We start from the raw sequence: 25,848 nt of genomic DNA, 5'->3' as shown, positions 1-25,848 counted from the left end.
CACCAAAAGCAACGGGAACTACGAACCTGCAGCCTGCAAAAAGGAGACCCCAAACACAGTAAGTTAAGCAAAATGAGAAGACAGAGAAAACACAGCAGATGAAGGAGCAAGGTAAAAACCCACAAGACCAAACAAATGAAGACGAAATACACAGTCTACCTGAAAAAGAATTCAGAGTAATGATACTAAAGATGATCCAAAATCTTGGAAATAGAATGGAGAAAATACAAGAAACGTTTAACAAGGACCTAGAAGAACTAAAGAGCAAACAAACAATGATGAACAACACAATAAATGCAATTAAAAATTCTTTAGAATGAATCAATAGCAGAATAACTGAGGCAGAAGAATGGATAAGTGACCTGGAAGATAATATAGTAGATATAACTACTGCAGAGCAAAATAAAGAAAAAAGAATGAAATGAATTGAGGACAGCCTTAGAGACGTCTGGGACAACATTAAATGCACCAATAGTTGAATTATAGGGGTCCCAGAAGAAGAAGAAAAAAAGAAAGGGACTGAGAAAATATTTGAAGAGATTATAGTAGAAAACTTCCCTAATACAGGAAAGGAAATAGTCAATCAAGTCCAGGAAGCACTGAGAGTCCCATATAGGATAAATCCAAGGAGAAACATGCCAAAACACATATTAATCAAACTATCAAAAATGAAATACAAAGGAAAAATATTAAGAGCAGCAAAGGAAAAACAACAAATCACATACAAGGGAATCCCCATAAGGATAACAGCTGATCTTTCAGCAGAAACTCTGCAAGTCAGAAGGGAGTGGCAAGACATATTTAAAGTGATGAAAGGGAAAAACCTACAACTAAGATTACTCTACCAGCAAGGATCTCATTCAGATTCGATGGAGAAATTAAAACCTTTACAGACAAGCAAAAGCTAAGAGAATTCAGCACCACCAAACCAGGTTTACAACAAATGCTAAAGGAACTTCTCTAGCAGGAAACACAAGAGAAGGAAAAGACCTACAATAACAAACCCAAAACAATTAAGAAAATAGTAATAGGAACACACATATCGATAATTACCTTAAATTTAAATGGATTAAATGCTCCCACCAAAAGACACAGACTGGCTGAATGGATACAAAAACAAGACCCGTATATATGCTGTCTACAAGAGACCCACTTCAGACCTAGGGACACATACAGACTGAAAGTGAGGGGATGGAAAAAGATATTCCATGCAAATGGAAATCAAAAGAAAGCTGGAGGAGCAGTTCTCATATCAGACAAAATAGACCTCAAAACAAAGACTATTACAGGAGACAAAGAAGGACACTGCATAATGATCAAGGGACAATCCAAGAAGAAGATATAACAATTGTAAATATTTATGCACCCAACATAGGAACACCTCAATACATAAGGCAAATGCTAACCACCATAAAAGGGGAAATCGAGAGTAACACAATCATAGCAGGGGACCTTAACACCCCACTTTCACCAATGGACAGATCATCCAAAATGAAAATAAATAAGGAAACACAAGCTTTAAATGATACATTAAACAACATGGACTGGGCTTCCCTGGTGGCGCAGTGGTTGAGAGTCTGCCTGCCAGTGCAGGGGATACGGGTTTGAGCCCTGGTCTGGGAGGATCCCACATGCCGCGGAGCGACTGGGCCCGTGAGCCACAATTGCTGAGCCTGCGCGTCTGCAGCCTGTGCTCCGCAACAAGAGAGGCCGCGGTGGTGGGAGGCCCGCGCACCGCGGCGAAGAGTGGTCCCCGCTTGCCGCAGCTGGAGAGGGTCCTCGCATAGAAACGAAGACCCAACACAGCCAAAAATAAAATAAATAAATAAATAAAAATTAGAAAAAAAAAAAAAAGAGCAACAGGTTTAAGAGGTATCAGCTTTTAAAAAAAAAAAAAAAAAAAAAAAAACAACATGGACTTAATTGATATTTATAGGACATTCCATCCCCAAACAACAGAATACACTTTCTTCTCAAGAGCTCATGGAACATTCTCCAGGACAGATCATATCTTGGGTCACAAATCAAGCCTTGGTAAATTTAAGAAAACTGAAATCGTATCAAGTATCTTTTCCGACCACAATGCTATGAGACTAGATATCAATTACAGGAAAAAATCTGTAAAAAATACAAACACATGGAAGCTAAACAATACACTACTTAATAACCAAGAGATCACTGAAGAACTCAAAGAGGAAATCAAAAAACACCTAGAAACAAATGACAATGAAAACACGATGACTCAAAACCTACGGGATGCAGCAAAAGCACTTCTAAGAGGGAAGTGTATAGCGATACAATCCTACCTCAAGAAACAAGAAACATCTCAAATAAACAACCTAACCTTACAACTAAAGCATTAGAGAAAGAAGGATAAAAAAAACCCCAAAGTTAGCAGATGGAAAGAAATCATAAAGATCAGATCAGAAATAAATGAAAAAGAAATGAAGGAAATGATAGCAAAGATCAATAAAACTAAAAGCTGGTTCTTTGAGAACATAAACAAAATTGATAAACCATTAGCCAGACTCATCAAGAAAAAAAGGAAGACTCAAATTAATAGAATTAGAAATGAAAAAAGGAGAAGTAACAACTGACACTGCAGAAATACAAACGATCATGAGAGATTACTATAAGCAACTCTATGCCAATGAAATGGACAACCTGGAAGAAATGGACAAATTCTTACAAAAGCACAACCTTCCAAGACTGAACCAGGAAGAAATAGAAAATATAAACAGACCAATCACAAGTACTGAAATTGAGACTGTGATTAAAAATCGTCCAACAAACAAACGTCCAGGACCAGATGGCTTCAGGCGAATTCTATCAAACATTTAGAGAAGAGCTAACACCTATCCTTCTCAAACTCTTCCAAAATATAGCAGAGGGAGGAACACTCCCAAACTCATTCTACAAGGCCACCATCACCCTGATACCAAAAACAGACAAAGATGTCACAAAAAAAGAAAACTACAGACCAATATCACTGATGAACATAGATGCAAAAATCCTCAACAAAATAGTAGCAAACAGGATCCAACAGTACATTAAAAGGATCATACACTATGACCAAGTGGGGTTTATCCCAGGAATGCAAGGATTCTTCAATATACGCAAATCAATCAATGTGATAAACCAGATTAACAGATTGAAGGAGAAAAACCATATGATCATGTCAATGATGCAGAAAAAGCTTTTGACAAAATTCAACACCCATTTATGATAAAAACCCTCCAGAAAGTAGGCATAGAAGGAACTTACCTCAACATAATAAAGGCCATGTATGACAAACCCACAGCCAACATCGTTCTCAATGGTGAAAAACTGAAACCATTTCCCCTAAAATCAGGAACAAGACAAGGGTGTCTGCTCTCACCACTATTATTCAACATAGTTTTGGAAGTTTTAGCCACAGCACTCAGAGACGAAAAAGAAATAAAAGGAATCCAAATCAGAAAGGAAGAAGTAAAACTGTCACTTTTTGCAGATGACATGGTACTATACATAGAGAATCCTAAAGATTCTACCAGAAAACTACTAGAGCTAATCAATGAATTTGCTAAAGTAGCAATTAAGGAAACACTCCCATTTACCATTGCAACAAAAAGAATAAAATACCTAGGAATAAACCTACCTAACGAGACAAAAGACCTGTATGCAGAAAACTATAAGACACTGATGAAAGAAATTAAAGATGATGCAAACAGATGGAGAGCTATACCATGTTCTTGGATTGGAAGAATCAACGTTGTGAAAATGACTATACTACCCAAAGCAATCTACAGATTCAATGCAATTCCTATCAAACTACCAATGGCATTTTCACAGAACTAGAACAAAAAATTTCACAATTTGTATGGAAACACAAAAGACCCTTAATAGCCAAAGCAATCTTGAGAAAGAAAAACAAAGCTGGAGGAATCAGGCTCCTGGACTTCAGACTATACTACAAAGCTACAGTAATCAAGACAGTATGGTACTGGCACAAAAACGGAAATATAGATCAATGGAACAGGATAGAAAGCCCAGAGATAAACCCACGCACATATGGTCACCTTATCTTTGATAAAGGAGGCAAGAATATACAAAGGAAAAAAGACAGCCTCTTCAATAAGTGGTGCTGGGAAAACTGGATAGCTACATGTAAAAGAATGAAATTAGAACACTCCCTAACACCATACACAAAACTAAACTCAAAATGGATCAAAAACCTAACTGTAAGGCCAGACACTATACAAGTCTTAGAGGAAAGCAGAGGCAGAACACTCTATGACATACATCACAGCAAGATCCTTTTTGACCCACATCCTAGAGAAATGGAAATAAAAACAAAAATAAACAAATGGGACCTAATGAACCTTAAAAGCTTGTGCACAGCAAAGGAAACCATAAACAAGACGAAAAGACAACCCTCAGAATGGGAGAAAATATTTGCAAATGAAGTAACTGGCAAAGGATTAATCTCCAAAATTTACAAGCAGCTCATGCAGCTCAATATCAGAAAAACAAACAACCCAATCCAAAAATGGGCAGAAGACCTAAACAGACATTTCTCCAAAGAAGATATACAGATTGCCATCAAACACATGAAAGGATGCTCAACATCACTAATCATTAGAGAAATGCAAATCAGAACTACAATGAGATATCATCTCACACTGGTCAGAATGGCAATCATCAAAAAATCTACAAACAATAAATGCTGGAGAAGGTGTAGAGAAAAGGGAACCCTCTTGCACTGTTGGTGGGAATGTAAATTGATACAGCCACTCTGGAGAACAGTATGGAGGTTCCTTAAGAAACTAAAAATAGAACTACCATACAACCCAGCAATCCCACTACTGGGCATATACCCTGAGAAAACCATAATTCAAAAAGAGTCATGTACCGCAATGTTCATTGCAGCTCTATTTACAATAGCCAGGACATGGAAGCAACCTAAGTGTCCATCGACAGATGAATGGATAAAGAATTGTGGCACATATATACAATGGAATATTACTCAGCCATAAAAAGAAATGAAATTGAGTTATTTGTAGTGAGGTGGATGGACCTAGAGACTACCATACAGAGTGAAGTAAGTCAGAAAGAGAAAAACAAATACCGTATGCTAACACATATATATGGAATCTAAAAAAACAATTGGTTCTGAAGAACCTAGGGGCAGGACAGGAATAAAGACACAGATGTAGAGAATGGACTTGAGGACACGGGGAGGGGGAAAGGTAAGCTGGGATGAAGTGAGAGAGTGGCATGGACATGTATATATACACTACCAAATGTAAACTAGATAGCTAGTGGGAAGCAGCCGCATAGCACAGGGAGATCAGCTCGGTGCTTTGTGACCACCTAGAGGGGTGGGATAGGGAGGGTGGGAGGGAGATGCAAGAGGGAGGGGATATGGGGATATATGTGCATGTATATAGCTGATTCACTTTGTTATAAAGCAGAAACTAACACACCGTTGTAAAGCAATTATACTCCAATAAAGATGTTAAAAAAAAAAAAAAGAAGGTATTAAAAAGGTGGGCTCTAAAGCAAGATAATGACCTCCTTAGAACCTACTGATTTCAGCTCTTGGGGATTCATGGCGACTAGAGATGCTCCACATATGGCAGGTGCCCTGAGCCAGGTTCAAGTGGGAAATCAGGGCAGGACCAGTGTCCCCTGCCCACCCATGACAGGGGAGCTACTGCAGGTGCTGCCTGAGGGTAAACCTCCTGTGAAGGTGCAAACCTAGGGAGAGAGGAAGAAACCAGCACAGTCGTAACATTGAGTCGACCTGAGCAAGGACTTGAGCAAGGCTGTGCATGAATGCGGGGACTGGACCTGTGACCTATTTAGTAGCACCCAGGGCAGCACTGTCTCACCACCCATAGAACACCCGGTTCTGGAAAAGGGTCCCGGGAGGTTGGGCAACCATTCAGGGAGGGATGTGTGAAGAGAGAGGGAAAGAGAAAGTGAGAATCTCAACAAAGAAAGACAACCAACAGAAGTCAGCCAACATTACAAATGCAATGAAAATAACAGAATAACCTAAAAAGCGTTTCTGTATTTTCAGGATCCTCAGAGAAGAAGGAAGGCATAACATTCATTTAAAAACTGAAACAAAAAACAGGCGCAAATGAAATTAGAGGTAGATGAAAAATATAATAAATACAGAAACAAAAACTTAGATGAGATCACCTCTAGTCTGTACACACTCAAAAGAGGATTAGAAAACTGAAAAATTACGCTGAGAAAAAACCACTGAGGAGGAGAGAAAAGGTATGAAAGAGCAGTTAAGAGACATGGAGAATACATTGAGAAGCTTCAAAATACATCTAACCAATTCCTCAAGAGCCAAGAGTTAATGGAAGAGAAGCAATATTCAAAGGGGTGGTTAATAATTTTCAAGAATCAAAGAAATATGAGTCCACAGTTTGAAGACTTACTCTGGAAGGCAAGGTGAATCAAAGAAAATAAATCCACAACTATAGTGTGTGATCAAACTACAGAACATTGTAAAAATTACTAGAGAAAAGAAGACAGATTCCTATGAAGGAAATGACAATTGGACTGACAATAGATGCAACGATAGCAACAATGAATGCCAAAAGAAAAAGGAGTAACATCTTCCACCTACTGCGAGAATATAATTATCTACCTTCCTATTCCCAGCTATTCAGTTATAATAGACTAGGGGAGCTTACTACCCAGAGACTCACTGAAAATAACAAACAAAAAAACTGAAGAATGCATATAGAAACTGATAAAAATATAATAACTGTATATTTAATCCTTAACCATAAAAATAATAACTATTTGGGGTTTTTCTTTAGGTTTAAATAAAAGCCTAGACAGCAGTATGAAGAAAGATATGTGGAGTGTAGGTACAGGGGGAAGAGAGGAGCAAAGAAATTATTTTCTTATCCAGAAGAGAAGAGATATACTGAATAAACATAGGCTTTATAGAAATTTTTAAAATTATGTATATATGTTAAAACTGTAAGGACAACCACTAAAATAAAAGTAATGCATCATATATATTGCAAGCAACAAAGGGAATAAAGGAAAATAGAAAAAAAAAATCAACCACACAGAAAGCAGAAAAGAAAAAAAAAAGCAGCAAAGAAAAAGGGTGGCTGCAGCAGAAGTGTCCAGATGTCTGCCAAAGATTTGTGATCCTCTACCACAGTGAGGAACTGCTGCTGGGAAGTGGCTGTCAGGCCAAGAACTACATTTCCCAGGCCCCTCTTGCTTCTAGGTAGGACCATATGACTAGTCCTCATCAACAAAATGTGAGCAGTAGTGATATAAATAACTTTCAGGTTGATGTGGTTAAGAAGCAGCCTAACCCTTTCTTTCCCTTTCTATGGTGATCTTGGAACCTACATGTTGGGAGTGGCAGCACCGCAAGATGGAAGAAACCTCGATTCCTGAATGACTGTGTGGGGGAGACCATACCCTCTGTGCCACTGACTGGATTTTTACATAACAAAATATATACTTCTATTATGTTAAGCCACTGAGGTTTCCAGGTTCATCTGTAACCTCAGCTGGCACTACCCTAAGTCATACAGATGGTAAACAGAAAACATAAAATAATTTGACAGAAATAATGTAGGTATATTATCAATCACAAAAATGTAAACGGACTAAGCCCAGGGGTTGGCAAACTACACCTAGCAGGCCAAATCTGACCCTGTGCATTGATTTATGTATTGGCAGTGGCTATTTCTGAGTAGTTACGGCAGAGACTACATGGGTCACAGAGCCAAAAATATTTACTGTCTGGTCCTTTATAGGAAAAGATTGCTGAACTCTGAATTAAACCCATTTATTAAAAAATAGGATGAGAGCAAGTCAATTTTTAAAGATTCAAATAACGCTATTTACCAGAAAACATACTTTTTAAAAATCTCACCAAAGGTTTGCAAATAAGGAAATGGATAAAGGTATGTCAAGCAAATACTAACCAAAAGAAGGAATACATAGCAATATTAATATCAGACAATATAAAAGGTAATGCATCAACATTAACAGGGATAAAGTAGTATACTACGTAAGGAGAAAAAGAAAACACCCCAGGAAGATGAAACAATCTTGAACTTGTAAGCACCTAAATATATAAAGCAAAAGTGATAGAACTACAATGAAAACTTCTTCACAACTATAAATTCAGAGGCAAATTTCACCACACATCTTTCAGAAACTGATAAATCAAGCCAATAAATTTTAGTTATATTAAAGAAGGAGCAATTAGGAGATCTGAAAGCTGTGACTCCCAATGCAGAATGGGTGGGGGTTTCAGAACCACCTGAGGAACTTTTTCAAATAATACGTTACCCAGAGAGGAGAAAAGGAGAGATCTTCTGAGAACTAATTCAGTATACCTCTGTTACTGTCAGAAAGAGGGGGACCGCTTAGGGATGTTATGTTGTGGTAAAAAAGAGGTTGAGAACTGTTAAGTCTTTCTGAAGGTGGTGGACAGTGGCCAACCTCAATGATAAGCGCCCTGAAAAGACACATTTGTGATTTATCAAGTACTTAAACCGTTTCCAACATAAGCTTCTGCATGGGTACCACAGACATCAAAGCACTGGATTAAGAACAAAAAAAACCTGTTATGAGAGTGACCAGCTACCTCTCCTGATTTTCTGAGTACTTGTTTCTAATTTTCAAAACATGTCAGAGCTTTGTCTTAGTAGATTCAGTTTAACCAAATATACAGCTGCTCAGAACAGAAAATAGTTTTTAAGGTGTACAAAACAATCTATATATTGACTTAAAATCTTGGCTGAACAGCTTTAGGAAAATTTTACCAATAGACAACCTATTAAAAGGTAATCTACTCCCTCTAAAAGTTCAAAGTTCACTGCACAAGAGAAATTCATTTAATCTAAGGAAACCACAAAAATGAAATTTAACTCTGCCGTAAAATAGAGGAATGTAACGTTCTCATTCAATCAGTCCACCAGTCCACTCGGTTTCCTCTCTAGACCTCGCCTATGGGAAGGAATTTATAATAATGTAGGCAGTATATCAAAATTCCTCTCCAACAAATAAATTCTATGTCCATGGAAGTTTGCAATGAATATATTTTGAGACTTCACATTCAAAGGCAAGAGAAAAGAAATTGTGTCTAAATAATGGACTGAGGTACTAGTTCAGAAAATAAAAATACATAATTTCGGAGTAACGAGGAAAACATAAAATACTAGGGAGAGAAGTTCAGTTCTGACATGGCAAACAGGGAATACTACTTATTGTTGAATAGCTAAGTGACATGGTGAAAACGTGAAAGAAGGATTAGAGCAGAAAGAGAGAGGCTAGAAGACCTGGATAGTCCATGCGTGAGTTGATGAGGATGGGGATTTAGAGGAGTGGCCCTAAGAATGAGATTTAATGTGAATGAAGACTGGGGAGGAGGAGCCAACCAGACAGGGAATGACTGGAAGATTGAGAAAAAAAGGAAGGAGAAGGAGGGAGGAGGAAAGAAGGGAAGATGGAAGAACAAAGACTATACTGATTACATTTACAAAACTGGTGCAGGCATGATGACAGGCAAGAGAAACCTGTATCTATTCGTGGAGGTTACTTTTAGGCTCATTAAATTTAAGATGAAAGATAAAGATCAAAGATAAAAATCAGGCCAGCATTTGAATACAGTGACACTCAAACAGTAGCCCTTGGAGCCCTGCTTCAGAATCCCCTGTGTGCCTATTAAAATGCAGATTTCAGGGCTCCCCTCCAGACCTACTGAACCACAACCCCAGGAATCGGGATTAAATAAATTTAGAGGAGGGAGGTACTGAGGGCATTGGAGTGTCCCCCATTGAACCAGAGATAAGATATGTATAGACCAAACTCCAAGTGGCTGAGCTTACCCAAAGTTATTGAAGAGGAAAGCAGGATCCAAGCACTAAAGCATAGGGGGAAGGGGGCGGGGGGGGGGGGTCTCAACAGTTATGGGTCACAAAGAGTAGCCAACGAAGGATACAGAAAGAAAGGAGCTTGTGAGCTTAGCAGGAACCAGAATTATACATTATCACAAGGATGAGGGAGTTTGTGGAGAAAGGTCTATTGGGTGCTTGGATGGTTTTTTTCCCTCTGAAGTCCTAGATTATTACATTGGGACTCTTATAGATGACCAAGAATACAGCTTGAGCCTGCTGATAGCATCCTAGACAGTAAGAAAAACCAATAGGCTAATAGTAGGTACACAGTAGATACAAGTAGTAGGACTTTTAAGTCTTAACTTCCCCAAAGTAAGAAAAGATCTTATGTCTCTCATTTTCATCATGTATTTAACAATAACTTATGGGTTTAAAAAAATGATTAAGAATTGTTTACACAGGTGTCTAATATTTTAAGCTTTGGAAGAAAAAAGGTGATTGGCCCCAAGTGTGCTTTTCCTCCCAGTTACAGTATTTCCTTTCCAATGTTTTTAAATTGTCCTAGTTTCCAAGGTAACAGCCAATGGATATTGGGTTGTGTTCCTCCCAGTTTAAGAGTTGCAGGCAGGTGCCGTTCAGGATGTAGTGAAGGCCTCTGATCCAAATACCCAAATGCTCTTCTTGAATTAATGAACAAAAAATATTCAATCACTGCAAACCTTAAAGTTGAAAAAGCTTCTCATGGCAACGACAGAAATTTACACACCTGCAGAGCTTTGCAATGCACAGGGCACTTTCCCAAGCATTTCTCATAGATTCTTCCATCAACCCTCAGAGGCGAGCAGAGCCGACACTATTATTTTCTCCCTTCACAGGAAGGTGTATGTCCAAGGGATGGAGCTGGGATTTGAACTCTGACCATCAGGCTCAGGGATCTTTCTATGATACACGAAACACACGATTAATTTTAAAAGGTTTTTTTTCTCTTCAGAAGTAAATATGAGAGGAATATGTGACTGATGTTTTATCTGCAGTTTACATTATCAAATATTTCAGTCAGGGTAGGCTCAGTTTTCCTGGTGAATTTGAAGCCTAAATTTCCTGGGAAAACAAAACCCTTCAGCTGTGTGAAGGAACAGAGTCGGTGGGGGAAGTGAAACCACAGTGTGGCTACGGAGATGTGAAATGTAAATGCTTTATACAGTTGGGGTCTTGGTATAAGAACCAAACTCCTACTCACCCTACAATCCAGGGATATATAGAGCCACTCCTGGAAGCAGTGAGGCTGGCCCAAAAGTCCATCTTACATGAGGGCCTGAATGGCCTCCTGAAGGAGTGACTGGAGGCACATAATACAGGTCCAGGGTGTTGGGGGCAGAGTCTGGGTGTCTGTCATTCTGGAATCACCATTCTGGAATGATTCAGGACTAAAGATACACAGAGCAAATTAAAACAAAGAATTATCTTACTAACGTCTCCCTGAGACCCTAAGAACCCAAAGCAACACTGTTTTGTGGCACTAGTTGTGCTGAAGGGCAGTGTGAGAGCACACTGGAGTGTAGAAGTTATTTCTGAAATAGCCCCTGTGTGAGCAGAGGCCTTCTTACCATGGAGTAAATGGGATAGAGTCATGGGAATATTATCTGCTCATAGCTGTTGCAGCTTTTTTATACATTAATTCATTCAGAAAGTATTTATTGAGGTCAGACTTTGTGACAGGTAGTTGGGATACAGCAGGGAGCAAAACAAATGAAGTCCTACTCTTTGGAAGTTTTATTCTAGTGGGGGAAGATAGAAAAAAACAAACAAATAAATTGTGTGATGGACACAGATGCCATGGAAAAAACTGAAGCAGGATACAGGGGATGTGGCTTTTACAAAACACAAGTTGTGTGTCCATTTTAAATGTTTCTATAAATCAACAAAAATCCACTAGATTAATTTTACTAGTTGTGATCACTGAGGAACATTTCACAATGATAACAGGATCAATTCCTCAAGAAGACATAGCAATCCTAAATGTGTATATAGCTAACAACATTTGCTTCAAAATATATGAAGCAAGAACTGTTGGAACTAAAAGACCAAATAGAAAACTCCATAATTATAGCTAGAGACCTCAACAGTCCTCACTCAATAACTGATGGAAGAAGTACAAAAAATCAGTAAGGATATATATGATTCTTTTTTTATAAAGCATTTTTTAAATTAATTCATTAATTTATTTATTTATTTATTTTTGGCTGCGTTGGGTCTTCGTTGCTGTACGCAGGTTTTCTCTAGTTGTGGTGAGTGGGGGCTACTCTTTGTTGTGGTGTGCGGGCTTCTCATTGCGGTGGCTTCTCTTGTTGCATAGCACGGGCTCTAGATGCATGGGCTTCAGTAGTTGTGGCATGTGGGCTCAGTAGTTGTGGCACACAGGCTTAGTTGCTCCTCGGCATGTGGGATCTTCCTGGATCGGGGCTCAAAACCGTGTCCCCTGCATTGGCAGGCAGATTCTTAACCACTGCGCCACCAGGGAAGTCCCAAGGATATACATGATTTGAACAACATTATCAACTAACTTGACCTATTAACATTTATAGAACACTCCAGCCAAACTGCACATTGTTTTTCTGCCCACATGGAACATTCACTAGGCATAGAACCTGGGCTGTAGAACAAGTCTCAATAAATTTAAAATAACTGAAACCATACCTCAAGGGAGTTAAATTAAAAAATAATACAAAGATTTCTAGAAAACCCCCCAAATATTTGGAAACTAAAAGTAAGCATCTAAATGATCCATGAGACAAAGAAAAAAAAGATAAAAAGTAAAGTAAATATTTTTAACTAAATGAAAATATAAACACAGCACATTAAAATGTGTGGGGTAAACATACTCTTGGATTGGAAGAATTAATATTGCTATAATGGCCATACTACCCAAAGCAACCTACAGATTTAATGTGATCTCTATCAAATTACACATGACATTTTTCATAGAACTAGAACAAATAATCTTAAAATTTATATGGAACCAAAAAAGACCCAGAATTGCCAAAGCGATCCTTGAGGGAAAAGAACAAAGCAGGAGGCAAAACCCTCCCAGACTTTAGACAATACTAGAAAGCTACAGTAATCAAAACAGCGTGGTATCAATGGAACAGAATAGAGAGCCCAGAAATAAATCCAGACACCCATGGTCAATTAATCTTCAACAAAGGAGGCAAGAATATACAATGGGGAAAAGACAGTCTCTTCAGCAAATGGTGTTGGAAAAGTTGGACAGCCACATGTAAATCAATGAAGTTAGGACACTCCCATCATACAAAAAAATGAACTCAAAATGGCTTAAAGACTTAAATATGACATGACACCATATGTCACCATAAGACACTGTATGTGTCTTATAGACACAAAACTATAATTCAAAAAGATAAATGCAGGGGCTTCCCTGGTGGCGCAGTGGTTGAGAGTCTGCCTGCCAATGCAGGGGACACGGGTTCGAGCCCTGGTCTGGGGGGATCCCACATGCCGCGGGGCGACTGGGCCCGTGAGCCACAATTGCTGAGCCTGTGCGTCTGGAGCCTGTGCTCCGCAACGGGAGAGGCCGCGGCAGTGACAGGCCCGCGCACCGCGATGAGGAGTGGCCCCCGCTTGCCGCAACTAGAGAGGGCCCTCACACAGAGACAAAGACCCAACACAGCCAAAAATAAATAAATAAATAAATTTATAAAAAAAAAAAAAGATAAATGCGCCTAGAAGAAAACATAGGCAAAACATTCTCTGACATAAATCGTAGCAATGTTTTCTCAGGTCTCCCAAAGCAACAGAAATAAAAGCGAAAAAAAACAACTGGGACCTAATCAAACTTACAAGCTCTTGCACAGCAAAGGAAACCATAAACAAAATGAAAAGACAACCTACAGAATGGAAGAAAAGATCTGCAAACAATGCAACTGATAGGGCTTAATTTCCAAAATATACAAACGGCTCAAACAACTCAGTAACAAAAAAACAAACAACCCAAACGAAAAATGGGCAGAAGACCAAGATAGACACTGTTTCAAAGAATACATATAGATGGCCAAGAGGTACATGAAAAGATGTTCATCATCACTAATTATTAGAGAAATGCAAATTAAAACTACAGTGAGGTATCACCTCACACCAATCAGAATGGCCATCATCAAAAAGTCTACAAATAATAAATGGTGGAGAGGGTGTGGAGAAAAGGGAACCCTCTTACACTGTTAGTGGAATGTAAATTGATGCAGCCATTATGGAAAACAGTATGGAGGTTCCTCAAAAAGCTAAAAATAGAGTTGCCATATGATCCAGCAATCCCACTCCTGGGCATATACCCAGATAAAACTATAATTCAAAAAGATAAATGCACCGCTATGTTCACAGAAACACTATTTACAATAGCCAACACACAGAAACAACCTAAATGTCCATCAGATGAATGGATAAAGATGTGGTGTATATATACAATGGGCTATTAGCCATAAAAAAGAATGAAATAATGCCATTTTCAGCAACATGGATGGACCTAGAGATTATCATACTAAGCGAAGTAAGTCAGAAAGAGAAAGACAAATAGCATATGTTATCACTTATATGTAGAATCTAAAATACAACACAAATGAACAAATCTATGAAACAAAACAGACCCACAGCCAAAGAGAACAGACTTATGGTTCCCAGGGGGGAGCGGGGAGGCAGGTGGGGAAGGGAAGGATTGGGAGTTTGGGATTAGCAGATGCAAACTACTATATATAGTATGGATAAACAATAACTTGTATGGATTACAATAACTTGCATGGATTATCCATACACTTGTATAGTGTATGGATATACACTACTGTATAACTCAGGGAACTATATTCAATACCCTGTGATAAACCATAATGGAAAAGAATATGAAAAAGAATATATATGTGTATAACTGAGTCACTTTGCTGTATGGCAGAAATTAACACAACATCGTAAATCAACTATACTTAAATAAAATTTTTAAAATTTTTTTAAAGAATGTGTGGGGTACAGCTACAGCAGCTAAAATTGCCTAGAAGCAAATTTAAATGCTTCTATTAGAAAAGAAGGTCTAAAATTAATAATCCAAATTTCCACTATAAGAAACAAGAGAAAGAAGTGTATATTAAAGCTAAAGTAAATATAAGGAAGGAAATAAAGAGTAGAAATTAACATAGAAATGAACAAGCAATAGAAAAAAAAATGAAACCAAAACTGGTGGGAGTTTTTGGCAAAATACAACAAAATTAATAAAATTCTAGCCAGACAAATCAAGAAAATAGGAGAGAAAACACAAGTTACCAACATCAGGAACAAAAGAGGAGACCTCATTACAGATACTAGAGAGATTAAAAGAAAAACAAGGTAATATTATGAAAAACTTCATGCTGCTGCTTTAGGACAAAACTAGTCTTTTCCTGAAAACACAGAAGCATGTACACAGTTATAATTCTCTGAAACTACTGCTTCTCAGTGTAGTCTCAACCATTTATAATAATTATAACTTTTAACCAAAATAACTTCTATTTTGCATAGAAGACTGGGGGGGTGGATAATGTGAACTGTCACACCCCAGCATTTTATCAGACTAGCAGAGCTCATGAATTCACATAACACAACTTTCTACAGTCACTAATATTCCATATACAACTTCTCAAAATGGTAGAAATGAACGTGTTCATTAACATGAACCAAAGATATAGTTTTTCTGTAGTATATAAAAATAAGAAGCTAAGGTATATAAAATTTAAATTATGCTTAATAATTAATACTTTAGTGTTCGATCTTACTTGTAAATGATCTAGGTATCCAATGATTTTCCATTAATTAACCCAATCTAATGCCAATCCAAGATTTAACTTACCTAGATCTTGGAAATTTATCTTTAAGCTGATATAATTACTAATTAAACAAAGTACATCAGAATAAGGATTTAATTTGGTCAAACACAAATTTATATTTTTCATAAGCAAAGCATTAAATGGAAGTAATGATAGCTTACTTGACCTGTAAACATGTATAAGTTTAGAAAAACCATACCCAAGTATAAAAAAAATGTACACTTGCATTATATGTAATATTGATAAATCAGAGAAGACACAGCTATTTTTATTAATCTATCCCTTCTTTTTTTGCAGTTTGCGCAAGAGACTTTAACTGGTTTAGTGGGCAGAAGACTGGAAAATCTGTTTAGGAAGCAAGGCTACTGGTGATAAAGACTCTACCCCTGGCTGATTCTGATTACAGGGAAATGATGCTGACTGGGAGATCCAAGAATCAGGATTATGATGAGTTGCAGAATCTACATTTTGAAATAGTCTCCTGCCACATTCATTCTACCAGGATTAAAAGGTCCTACTGCAGTCTTGGTCTTCTTGAAAAACTGGAAGTGGAGAAATCCACATCATGGGTTCTAGTTTTAGTTTCAGGAGGTCTCCATTCAATAAAATTGGAGGAATTTTTCTCTCTCCCTTGATTTGTTTCCATGTCCTCTTCATCACCAGTGACAATTGTCTCACACTTCCCTTCTGAGAAGCCAATTCTTCTGAGGAAGGAAGAATTTTGGAATCATTTCATTGTAGCTCCTAATTTTTTGATGATATAAATGTTACGGTTCTTTGATCAGCTGCCACTAGTGCAGAAGGTTGGGAGGCTGTACAGGTTTGATAAAAACATCATCATCACTATCTTCCACTGATGAGTTCTGAAATTTATTAGACCTAGAAAGTAAAGGATTAGGTGGACCACTAAATGAATTTCCTACATTCATGAGACTAGACACAGATATTTAATGAATGAATATGCGAATGGTCCTCACTGACTCAGCCCGCCTGGGAAACTGCTCATTTCCCTCCCTAATTAATCAGTGGCCTCTGCTTTCCCAGGACATCCCCTTAGAACACTCCACACAGGCAACCACAGGTTCCAGATACTTGGCTGCTCTTATGGAAAGTTCCCTCCTCTATTCTGGACCCACACTCACAGTTATTTTTAACCCACAGATTGGGTTAAAAATAAACCCAAGCAATGATAACAGCTTCCTGCCTTAGCCCTCCTAGAAAGGGTATCACAGTTTAAAAAGGATGTTTTAGAATTTGAGTAAAAATGCAGTGCTCTAGTGACTAGAAGAACATTCAGCCATCAAGGCTGGGAAGAGTTCATCTGAGTCAGGCCTTCTGGATCATCTCATACACCCTCTACTCATCATGCCCTTCCACACCTCTGAGCTTTTATGGTGTGACTTCCCTTGGCTTCTCATCAACCCTGCCCACCTGGTGAAATGTCACCTCAAAAGTATCTTCTCTAGCTCTCCTGGTTAGCAACTCTCACCTGTTTCCATAGCAAGAGTTTATGACTGTGCTATGACCTATCATAATTATATATGTTGTCCTCTACTCTCCCATATGCATTAAGCCCAACAAGATGGGCAGGAATTTCTGAATTCAAGAATCGACTGGGAGAATAAGGAGGCAGGAGAGAATCAGAGAGATGGCAGCAGAAGGACTCAGATGGCATTGCTGGCTTTGAAGATGGAAGGGGCCACAGGCCACGAAATGCAGGTGACCTCTAGAAGCTGAAAAGGTGAAGAAACAGATTCTTCCCTAGAACTTCCAGAAAAGAAGTCAGCCCTGCCAACAGATTTAGCTCATTGATATCCATGTCACACTTCTGATGACCTCCAGAATTGTAGAATAATAAATCGGTTGTTTTAAACCAAAAAGAAAAAAAAAAAAAGAATGCACTGTTTTACTCTCCAGTTTATGTTGCTTATCCTGATTCTGACAAATCCTATTTTTTCAGCAGTTACCGGCAACATCCCCATGAAAGCATGAGGGCTTCTCAGGGAAGAATTATGGTCTGAGCCAGTGCTAAAAGCTGTGATTTCAGGTGGCTAGGGTCTCAGCACCACTCACCAGTCTTTTCACCCACAGTGCTCCTCTTTTCCCAAGTGCCCTATTGGATATCTTATTTAAATCAAACTTTCCCAAATTTTTGAGTACCACCTTTGGGATTTTTGCCATATCAAAGTAGCACCTGAGGTAATAGTAACTGAAGCCCTTTCTTCAAATTAACTTAATTTTTAAACAGTATTTTTGCTTTATAAGTAATATCCATAAAATATTAAGTTTGATGTGCTAATTGTTTTTTTCCAATACACATTTAAAAACAAAACTATTAAAATGAAAAAAACCTTTGCATTAAAATAAACTCATAACTATTAAACTTTTAAAAACAACTCTGCCTATGTACCCAAGAAAATCGCCTCCAAGTACATCAGTGACTTAGCTCCTCCACTTTGTGAAATACTTTCCTAAGCCTTTGCTACCCTCCCCAGGCCTTCTACCCAAACCTAGCCCTTCATCCTCAGCAGGCTGCCTCACCTCCTAGATTCTTAAAAAGAGAATCCATCAGACTTGAAATCCATCAAGCATCTCCCTGTATCTTCCCACTCCATACACACCCCTGAAAGCACACCTGTATCTGCTCTCATCTTTGTTTCTTCCTGCTCTGCTCTCAGAAGAGGAGCCTGACCTTCTTTCCGTTAAAGAAATGTCTGAAGCCCATCCTGATGCACTGCCTCGAGGATCTTACCGTTAAAAAAGTCTAGTTTGCCAAGGATTTACCTAAATTATGTGCACTTGAATTCTTTAAATGATTCTGAGCTGATTTCTTTTAAAATAGTTTTAAAATCTGGCACATTTTAAATCTCAGAAATTCCATTTCCTTATTTTCTGAGAATTACAGGAATATTATATTTAAATAAGCACTTATTTATCTCATAAGTCAGTCAGAACAGGACTTCTTTAAGTTAGGAAATTTTATAATCTAATAATACCATCTGGATTCAGGAAAGCGTTACACATCCATACAATGAGACATAAAGACCTTTCCGAATTATAGACATATAGACATACAGACACAGAGTTTATAGTTTCAATTTTAAAATTTCAGTCATGAGTCAACAGTAAACACAAAAGCACAAAAAATTTACTGGTTCAGATATCAAAGAGCTGTTCTCCTTCTTGGTGGAATACAACATTCTTAACTTATTTGAGCCCAAATAAATGAATAAGCAAACAAACAAGACTAACAAACTAGTTTCTCTGTTGTCTCTCACCCAACAGAGAAAAGATCTCTACAAATCATTAATCCATTCACATGTTCTGGTCAGAACATAACACCAAATTCCTAATCGTTGCTACCAAGAGTGGGCAATGACATTGCTGTAAGCAAAACAAAGACAAACCACAAAATTAATAGAGAACAATATTATAACTAGAAAAACAGAGAGTAAAGCGAAGTTGTTGTCATTTTGAGAGCTAAAAAAAAAGATGTGTCTGGGCGTTAAGCAACCCATGAGCTGCATTTCTCTGGTCAGAACTATACCTAGTTTTGTTAGGTGAATCCATTGGGCAACTCAGTAGAAGACCTCCAAACTGTTAAAAGACATTTGGGGAAAAAAAAGGTAAAAATCATGCCTCTCATACAGATATAATATGAACATGTGTTAAAGATCGTATTGAGGGCTTCCCTGGTGGCGCAGTGGTTGAGAATCTGCCTGCCAATGCAGGGGACACGGGTTCGAGCCCTGGTCTGGGAAGATCCCACATGCCGCGGAACGACTAGGCCCGTGAGCCACAATTACTAAGCCTGCGCGTCTGGAGCCTGTGCTCCGCAACAAGAGAAGCCACGACAGTGAGAGGCCCGCGCACCGCGATGAAGAGTGGCCCCCGCTTGCCACAACTAGAGAAGGCCCTCGCGCAGAAGCGAAGACCCAACACAGCCATAAAAATTAATTAATTAATTAATTTTTTAAAAATTATAAAAAAAAAAAAAAACTCTCATGATGATTACAAACTGCAGCCGAGGTTGATAACCTCTGTTCCCCAGCTGAAGTTCACCAATTTCACACCAGGTAAAGCTGGTCACTGATACTGTGTTTCTAAGTGACTCATCTGTTCCCTGTTCAAGAGGATGTGAGCATTCTGGTTGAGCTTCCTCTTCTTTTTAATTAGAGCAAAATTCCTAAAGAGGAAATGACTTGTGGGTTTTGTCTGTTTCAACTGAGTCACATCACTGAATGTTCCCTTTCTGTGAATAAAAAGAAAAAGAATAAGATAGATTCTCTGCTTATCAGTGTGTGCTATCCTGTTGTTGCAGCAAAATGAGCAGGACTCAGAAATGTGTCTGTAAAATGACAGGCTTGAAGTCTTTATTCTTTTCTAAGCTATTGCAAAGAGTATGACCTAGTAATACAACAAGTGGTACAGTAAAAAGAGAAATGAATTTGGCCTCAGAAGACGGTAGGACCAGTGCCAGTACTGCCCAGGGAAATCACTACACACTTACCTCAGCCTCAGTTTCCTTCTCTGAAAAATTAGATTTTTCTATCTCTTTGGATCTATAATGCCACTGATTGTAAGATGCACCATAGTTTTACATACCACTAAGAAAACACAGATGATTGTTTTATTCCACTGTTAATGTAAATAGTTAGAATTATTATGACAGCATTTACTGGTAACAGAGTCCAAATGTTCCAGAATATAAAAATAAAACGCTTTTTTACCTTGTTAAAAAGTCAGATAAGTTGACAAAAATCCTTTAAATCAACCTTTTCTAAAGTCTGCTTGTTAAAAAATGCCTACTGAGACTCCTCATGTGAGATCTTAAGATACAAAAGATTATCTAACTAAAAAGCCACCTTCCTCAGAACGTTCCTATATGACTTCCAAAAGATGTGTTTAAAGATCACTATCTCCCCATAAAAAAGCAATTGGAGACTTACACATACTTAACCAGTGATAAGAACAAGAATTGTTTTTGTCAACATCTAAATATGGGATCTTAAATATTTTGTAGTTTGGCAGAAGCCAATAGGGTTTCAATGCTGCAAATGTGTAGTGTGAAAACATGAGGGTGATTACAAAGGCATGAGGTGAACTGGGTAAATATGCTCAGTTAGTGAGGTATTCGATGTAGCTGGGAGGAGGGACAGGACAGAGAAAGAAGAAACAGGAGGAGAAGAGTAGGAGAACACAAGAGTTTGGGGGGGGGGGGGGAGACAACTGTGTAACAGAAAGGTGAGAACAGAGTAAGGAAATCTAAGATGTTAATTTGAACACCTCCAGCAACTGTCCTCCTGGGTGAGGCGTTCAATAAATGTATAGCCTGACAGAAAACATTCAGAAAATATCCAGAAAAGAAACAGCCTGCCTTCAAATAGTGATATGAGTGGGTGGGGCTATTTTTCTTATCCAATCGATTCTACCCAAGAAAAGTGTAGCTAAAGAAAAGCAGACTGTGTGAGGGAGGTGGTGTCTAGAGACCCGTTGTTGGCTTCATAAGAGCCTCTTAGCAGTGAGGAGACAGAAACTGGGCTCCAACCTAGCCTAAGCAAGAAAGGCAATTTGTTAGCTCATGTAACCAAACGACGGAAAGGGCTGAACGATCAATGACACTCTTCCTTCATTTCTTTTCCTGGTCTTTTATTCTCAATTTCTTCCTTGGGGTACAGAAGTTGGACACCAAGGGCCTTGGGTTTACATCCTTATAGCTCATGAGCCAAGAGTTAAAAACAAACCAACAAACAGACCGCCAGACCCTCTACCTGGGCAACGTTCACCAGTGTATTCTAAAATCATTAAGTGAAAGATGTATGGGAAACTTGATAATGGAGGGATCAGGCTACTGACCTCACCTGAACCCACGGGTGCAGCCGGACATTACCTGCCTTATGTTGAGATGCAATAGGAAGGATACGCCCTACCAATGGGCCTCTAAAGCTTAAGAAATAAATTAAACCAGGACCTAATTATGGCTTTAGATCTAACTACAAACTTTCAAGAAACATGGAGGATAGAGAAACAAATTAAACGACATCATCAGTAATACATGAGCCAAATGAAAGAAATGTGACGTTTCATGGTGCAAGTATCCGGTTTCCCCAGCAAATCAAGAGCGTGAAGAGAAATGGCGGTGGGGGGAGGGCGGGAGTGGAGAGGGGGCTTTAGGAGATTAATAGAGACCTAAGAGGCATAGCAACCAAACACCATGTGGGAGGACGGAAACCTCGTTTGGATCCTTACGACAAACAACCAATAAAAGGCATGTTTGAAACAATCAAGGAAATTGGAACGTAGAGTGAATATTAGGTGACATTAAGGAATTACCTTAACTCTTCGAGGTGTGATAAGGCTAGGTGATTACTTTTTTTTTTTTTTTCCCAAGTACTCATCAAAGGAAGTTTAAGTGGGAAACGACGTGCTCTGAAGTGCGGCACGACCCGCGCGGCTCACTCCGCACCACGGCTGCCTCACGCACCGCGCGGGTTCCTCTCGCTCGCCGGGTCCTCTAGGGCGCCGCGCGCAGCGCAGTCCGCCGCGCTCGCCACTCCCGGCATGCTCCGCGGGCCGAGCGCCCCAGCGGGAGGACCCAACGGCCTGGACCTGGGACCCGCGACGGGGCCACTTACCCAAGGTGCCCCGGGCGCTCATTTGCATGTCGCTCCGACAGATGAACCCGACAGATCGTCGCGGTCTAGCGACTACAGCACCAAATGTGCGAGCCTCATGAGTGGGGCTCGACATCAAATTTCCTAAACTTCGGCGATCGCCGGGAAGACTCTCAGTTCAGTCACTATAAGTGTAAGAGTCGAGAGACGCCGTGCTTTATATAGGCTGTGGGCGAAGATACTGTTGTGCTCGCTTCGGCAGCACATATACTAAAATTGGAACGATACAGAGAAGATTAGCATGGCCCCTGCGCAAGGATGACACGCAAATTCGTGAAGCGTTCCATATTTTGTGCCTTTCCCCACCGTCCCGACCCCTTTGCTGATTAACACAAAAGACAGTGGGGTTTGAGAGGCAGCTCTGGAAGCCCGCTCTGAGGCCTCCTGCAAGGTTTCCCCACCAGATAGATACTCCTTCCTCCCAGGGTCGATTCTAGCTCAATGGCCTCCCGGCATACCCGCGACCGACCTGTCTCATTTCTATTATTAAATTACCTAGATAATCTTGCTGTCTGCAGTCGAATGCTTGTTACTATTGCTTAAAATCTGCTTATGGTTTGGGCAATTAACTTTTCTCTTACATTTCCCATCACTGAATCCACCCGATTTAGGTAAAGCGGCATTTTTAGTGCTCCTTAGAAGTCAGATAAAAATGACTTCTTAGGAAAGCAGATCAGAATGGGCTTGCTGCTTCTAGCCAGTTTTCAACTGGTGCTGGAGCTCTAGGATCCACAGACACCGGCCAACATTGATCTCATCCGGTATAACCACTCCTTGGTAACAGTCCCTGCTTTTGTGTAGCTCAGTCTGAGAGCGCAGGAACTCCGGTCTAAAACGACCAAAGAATGTCACAAAGTAGGCCCAAGATTTGTGCACTGCTGTTGCTTACTTCCTTTAGCAAGGATTCATTAACTTCGCAATAATTCAGTGATTTAATAATTTAGAAATGATTTGGTAAGGACTCATCGAGCGATTCATGTGTCAGTCTTTAGTGAATAAGATCTAAACCCACCTGGGCCTCTGGAGTTTGTGTTGTTAAGGGAGACAGACCATAAATAAGGCGATTTCATAACTTTCAAGTTCTATGAAGGAAATGCAAGTTGACATTTTCTCATTTCCAAGATACGTAGAAACGACATATTTGCACATAAATTCCCAGGTGTACAACTCGGCTTCATTCACATTTCATACATTGCCTTACACTAATATTTTTATAGTGAAAAAATCACCATATGATTTTCACTATTTTCACTATAGTGAGTATCACTTAATTTCAGCCTTAAGTGCCAGACGTTGTGCTTCTGACCCATAGCCTTTCCTTTGGAGCTGATGAACAAAGGGTGTCCGGACGGTGGGAAAGGGCACAAAATATGGAACGCTTCACGAATTTGCGTGTCATCCTTGCGCAGGGGCCATGCTAATCTTCTCTGTATCGTTCCAATTTTAGTATATGTGCTGCCGAAGCGAGCACGACAGTATCTTCGCCCACAGCTTATATAAGGTACGGGACTTTCTCGCTTCTTTCACTTATGGTGACTGAATTGCGCGTCTTCCCAGCGACCGCCGAACGTTTAGGGAAATCTGATGTCGCGCAACCACTGAGCAGGCTCGCACGTTTGGTGCTATGACTACTAAACCGCGAGGTCTGTTGGGTTCACCTTTCGGAGGGACATGCAAATGAGCGCCCGGGGCACCTTGGGTAAGGGGCCCCGTCGCGGGCCCCAGGTCCCGGGCTGTGGGTCCTCCCGCGCGGGCGCTCGGCTTGCGGAGCATGCCGGGAGTGGCGAGCGCGGCGCCCTCGAGGACCCGGCTAGCGAGCTGGACACGCGCTCTCTGAGGCGGCCGCGATGCGGAGTGGGCCACCCGGCTGGCGCGATTGAGGCGGCCCTGGCGGCCTGCCTGGAACAAGCGGTGCCTCTCCCAAGTCTCTCTAAGGTTTGCGAATCGGTTGGCTTGCTGGGCCACCAGGACGCTGGGTCACTAGGGCTCTGGATCGAGCTCGGGTCCTCCCAGCAAAATATGGAACGTGTCACCGATATTTCACCCATGACATAGGAGCCTTGTGCCTGTTCCAGAGGCTTTGTTGAAATGGCGGAGCCCAGCGTCCAGCTCTCCGGGAGATTCCTCCCAACGACTGACCACTCAGATCTGACGGTCAGCACCACACTTTAGGACGCCCTTGGCTCTTCGAGTATTAGCACACGTGTCTCGACCTGAGTCCATTCTGCGCAGGCGTCATTGGGATGAGGGAGGAGCCAGCATGGGTGACCACGCCCTTCACAGGTGTCATCCCTTAGGCCGCCTTCGAGCCTGGCCTCCAACCCACTGGAACACTGAAGAACACGCTGAAGCGCACCTGTTCGGCCTGAGAGATGGATTCGAAGGATTAAACTATTAGAGCTGAAGTGGAGAATCATTCTTGTACTTAAGTATACTTCCCCACACCCTAACCCTAGCCCTATTATGCTACAAACATGCAGGACAGATCTACCTGCAAGAAATACTGGAACGTTAGTGTTAAAACATTCTGATATTAACTGCTGCTCAAGTTACAGCCTTACACGTAGTGAACTGAGGGCCAAAGGTGAAAGCCTCCATATATTGAAGTAAAGTGAAGGGCATAGGTTTGGCTGCATTGTGTTAAAATGGCACCCTTAACAAGGAATATGGCATATTTATAGAATAAGTGAAGTTTTGTTTCTTTTTTCTCTTTCCTATGGTCGTCCTATCCTTTCCACAACACAATAGTTTGAAGTAAAAACCTGTGAAAGATAAGTAATTTTGAGAAGTTTTAAAATTGGTATCCAATTTTATGATGTACAAAAAGAAAGTGTGAAACCATGTAAGAATTTCTGGTATTGCTGAAACAAAAATAGAGAAAGGAACAGAAAGCCTACAGGGATTATTGCTCAACCTATCTTTCTCTGTGTTTATAGTTATAATTCTTTACTTTCACAGCTTTTGAAAAGTAATAAAATATACTCTTCTTCCCACCCCCCCCAAATTAGGCAAAAAAATGACAGCCTGTTGAGTTAAATTGCCCAATTACAAATAAAATATGCTTTGATGTATTTCTTCTAATAGCCTGTCTTTCCAATAAGCATTTCTGACTTCAAAGCTATTAAGAAATAGTAAATTGATGTTCAATTTTATGATTTGCAGAAATATATCAAAACATGAAGATGTTCTTACTCTCTTCAGAAACCTTACAACCAGTTTATTAAAGGATACATGATTAGAGGAATCTATAGTTGGAAGGATGGTCAGAGTTCCAGGGACATGAGCTTGATGTCTCTAACAAGTTGTAAGCTCCTTCAGTCAGCTACACTTCTGTATGACCATGTTTAAGCCAGGAAAAGGAAAAATGTTTATATTCTGAAAAGAGGAAAAATGTTTACCACAGACAGAAAAAAAGATTTGAAAGTTGACTAA

At 39.8% G+C, this 25,848-nt stretch overlaps 1 protein-coding gene, 2 non-coding genes and 1 pseudogene across 6 annotated transcripts in view; 1 reads left to right on the top strand and 3 right to left on the bottom strand.

Annotated features, from left to right (window-relative positions):
* AKAP6 (A-kinase anchoring protein 6) overlaps nt 1-22,281 on the bottom strand; it is a 574,354-nt gene extending 552,073 nt beyond the window's left edge. For 3 of the 4 annotated variants that reach the window (XM_059914067.1, XM_059914068.1, XM_059914069.1), the window contains exon 1: nt 22,076-22,281. The gene's annotated coding sequence lies outside the window, so the exon portion shown is untranslated. The remainder of the gene's footprint in view (nt 1-22,075) is intronic. The other variant, XM_059914070.1, reaches the window with a different exon arrangement.
* On the bottom strand, nt 15,970-22,405 carry LOC132360139 (zinc finger MYM-type protein 2-like; annotated as a pseudogene).
* Nucleotides 22,406-22,602: 197 nt separating this feature from the next.
* On the top strand, nt 22,603-22,709 carry LOC132361751 (U6 spliceosomal RNA). The gene has a single exon (XR_009502020.1). It is a non-coding gene; the product is annotated as a U6 spliceosomal RNA (small nuclear RNA).
* Nucleotides 22,710-23,780: 1,071 nt separating this feature from the next.
* LOC132361740 (U6 spliceosomal RNA) lies at nt 23,781-23,887 on the bottom strand. Its single transcript, XR_009502009.1, has one exon. It is a non-coding gene; the product is annotated as a U6 spliceosomal RNA (small nuclear RNA).
* Between the last annotated feature and the right edge of the window lie 1,961 nt (nt 23,888-25,848).

The sequence above is a fragment of the Balaenoptera ricei genome, chromosome 2 (assembly GCF_028023285.1).
Source record: "Balaenoptera ricei isolate mBalRic1 chromosome 2, mBalRic1.hap2, whole genome shotgun sequence".
NCBI classification, from domain to species: Eukaryota; Metazoa; Chordata; class Mammalia; order Artiodactyla; family Balaenopteridae; genus Balaenoptera; species Balaenoptera ricei.
Note: the sequence above shows the minus strand (reverse complement) of the source record. Positions and strands in the feature narration are given on the sequence as shown.